Below are 3,292 nucleotides of genomic sequence, written 5' to 3'. Positions count from 1 at the left end.
TAGTTTTGAGTAAAAATCTTATTTTGTGCTTAGAGTATATTTAAATGATGTTGATGGTTTCCTAGAGGTAGTTAAACTTTAGAATAAATTTCTCTAAAGCCTTGGAAATATTTTTGATACTCAGATTTGTCAACTGAGACCTTGCCGGCTACTTTGAGAGTTGTTGGAGAGCAAACTTAGACGATTCTCCATAACTGTGAGTTGACGACGATCATCGTCATGTATTTTTATACTGCTATTATTATTATTTTACTTGTTTTCTATATTAAAGTATTTATTGAAAAATTTGGGAAACACAACCTTTGAATTTTATCTCGATTTCGTCAATTATTTAATTTAACTGTCGTTGTTATATAATATGTTATCATTTTGAGTTACGTATGAGTTAAAGTATTTAAATCTTGAATTTTTATGCGACTGAATACGTTTTTTTTCATGAATTACGATGAAAGGATTTTAAATGCGCGTTTTGAAAAATCGGTGTTATAATTATTAAATCGTTAACTGCGTTAGGTGCACCTAGTTACCACGTGTTGATTAGGGAGAGTTAACCGTTAGATGGAGCCGCCCCTAAGGGAAAGGCCACCCTTAGGAGGAGAGGGCTATCAATGAGATAAAGCCGCATCTTGGTTCTAAAAATTTGTATTGTTATTTGTTTGACTTTTATAATGATTTTAAGGTTGCTCATTTTGATTTCGTTTTGTTATTCACTGGATTTTTAATATGTTTGTCAAGCGATTAAACGGTCACGGCATTAAATTTTTGGGTCGTGACAAGCTTCATCAGATTTCCTATAGATGGCCAGTCTAACATGGCTTATAACTCAGCAAGTTATTGGAAACTTGTCAACCACTAAGTTATTGTGTGAAGATATATAAATGTATATAGGTCACCAAGTTCTTGGAAACTTGTCAACCACTAAGGTATTTTATTAGTCAATCTGTTTTTTCCTCAGTAGTATGTATTCTGTTTCATATGAGTTTGAGAATTGAGTTGAGAGTAAATTGTTAAATGATAAAGAAAGAAAGTTAAGCTTAGTGAGCTGGCCAAATTCAAAAGGAATGGATCCTGTGAGATTATTTATGGAAGTTGGACAAGATTTTTTGAATTGACTAGAGTAGAGAGATAAGAATAGGACTGGTGAAGCTGTTTATAGTATAGGTCATAAGGCTTTTAACTTATGAAGCACCGGCTCACATGGACACGGACACTGAACATGACACTGATATGTGTTGATGTCATGTCTGTGTTGGAGATTGTTACATGTCAAACTCCAAACACGTTTTTAATATAAATTGTCGATGCTACGTAGATTTTTAACATCTTTTTGTCTCGTAGATTTTTAACATCTTTTTGTCTTGAATTTTTTAAGTTTTGTATGTCATAGCCATTTGTTTATGCTCTCTGATCTGGTTAATATTGTTTGATGTATGTTAAATATGCAGGGGGGGTTTATCCTGTAATGGTTTATTTCCAGCAGAAAAGAATAAACCTCCTCTTTATGGAAGAGATATATATAGATATAACTGATGTTGTGAAGTTTGTAGCCAAGCATGGAAGCAATGTTCATCAACTTATCATAGAGAAAGGTAACCATTCATGTAATAATAATACTTTTTGCATATTAGGGTTTAGAGATTTAGGTTGTCGGTGTGAAATAATTTTACATGCGTATATTCCTTAATTTAGAGATTACTTTACATCAATTGTTAGCGTAAAAAGTTTTATACCGTCGATAGAGACAAATCAAAATATTTAACATCAGAATCGATTTAAGGGTAAAACTATCAAAACAATTACTTTAGGTTTCAAAAACACTAAATGTTGTTTAACTTAATAAAAACATCTCTAAATGTCTTTAAGTCCTAGCTGAAGTGGTAAAATATTGATATTGTTAAGTTAAACACTATGTCTCGGGTTCAAACCTGCAATATCGCAGTTATGTGTGACTTTCTAGTGGTATTTATCATCTCTTCTACGAGTGAATTGGGCGAAATTCCTCCCATATTAACTTGAATTTTGTGAAATAGGTACTTACAAATCAAGAACCTTGATGACAAGAAAGAAGATTTTCATCAATTGAAAGATGTGTGGACCATTGTTCTAGTGGCATTTGAAGATCATACCAGATTTCAAATGTAGAATTGGAGTAGATCCGTGAAGTCTGAATTTCGTTTAAGACTGAGTTGAGAATCCAAGATGCCACAATGATGTTGTTTTTGCACCATGCCAAGAATTGAGGATCATGCTCAGCTGGAGGAGCAAGAGAACCATTTGCAAAACCAAGTTTGTTCAGTCCAATGATCACCATAATCATGGCACAACGCCAAGAACCATAGCTATCTCAAGTTAGAAGATGAGAGACAAGGGCGAGGCCAGAGTGATCATAATTGGCAATAAAAAACGGATTTGCATGATTGTTGTTGGCGAGTTCAAGGTTGACATAAGACATGATAAAAAGGAACAAAGGAACAAGATAGAAACAAAAATTAGAAGGACAAAAAAAAACTTTTGATACGATGTTGAAGATCAAGACGAAGAACAAGAATTTATTAAATATCTTCTTGCATTGGAAAAGAAAAAGAATGATCTTTCAATGGGCTACTATCCTCACTACAACCCTCAATATGATTCATCAACGGAGAAATTCTTAGAGAGCATAGAGATTTTTTTGTATGTTCATGAGGTATCTAATTTTATTTTATACTTCCAACTTTATGCTTGTTTTGTTTCAGTGTTGTATTAACCACTAAAGGATTCTGAATTTGAAGCATTATTTTATGATGCAACATGTTAAGTATTGTTGATTAATATAACTCGAGCAAACATAACACAGACACCAGACACAACACTGACATGTTGATACCTATTCTAATGTAAGAAAATAGAATTGATAGAATTTAACTATGCCAAACACGCCTGCAATCTGAAGTTACTACTAAATCTGCAATTCTGTAACTAGTTCATGGCATAAGTTATGATACTTAAAATGATATTTTTCTCTTGAATTGTACCACAAATGTTTTAAGGATTTCTTAAATATCAATCACACTATTGTTCAAAATGAGCCTTGTTATGGATTTAAGATCTCCATCTATTTTATTTATTTATTTATTTGATAACCATGATATAAGTATGAAGTATTTACCGCCGTTTAGCAGTGACTACTCTCTGTTGGAGAATTTGTTGGACACACAAGGCAAATTCTCCCCTCTTGACCATATTTCTCCGTACAACGTACGCATGAGCCATAGATCGAACCACTGACTACTTGCTTAAGGTGTCCGACTCA

General features: G+C 33.1%; 1 long non-coding RNA gene across 1 annotated transcript; it reads left to right on the top strand.

Annotated features, from left to right (window-relative positions):
• The first annotated feature begins 122 nt into the window (after positions 1-122).
• LOC105851997 (uncharacterized) lies at positions 123-2,791 on the top strand. The gene is made up of 3 exons (XR_001143785.3): positions 123-196; positions 1,446-1,589; positions 2,031-2,791. It is a non-coding gene; the product is annotated as an uncharacterized lncRNA (long non-coding RNA).
• The last annotated feature ends 501 nt before the right edge of the window (positions 2,792-3,292 follow it).

Source organism: Cicer arietinum, chromosome 5, assembly GCF_000331145.2.
Source record: "Cicer arietinum cultivar CDC Frontier isolate Library 1 chromosome 5, Cicar.CDCFrontier_v2.0, whole genome shotgun sequence".
Lineage (NCBI taxonomy): Eukaryota > Viridiplantae > Streptophyta > Magnoliopsida > Fabales > Fabaceae > Cicer > Cicer arietinum.
The sequence above is the reverse complement of the archived record's forward strand: the minus strand, read 5'-3'. Positions and strand labels throughout refer to the sequence as shown.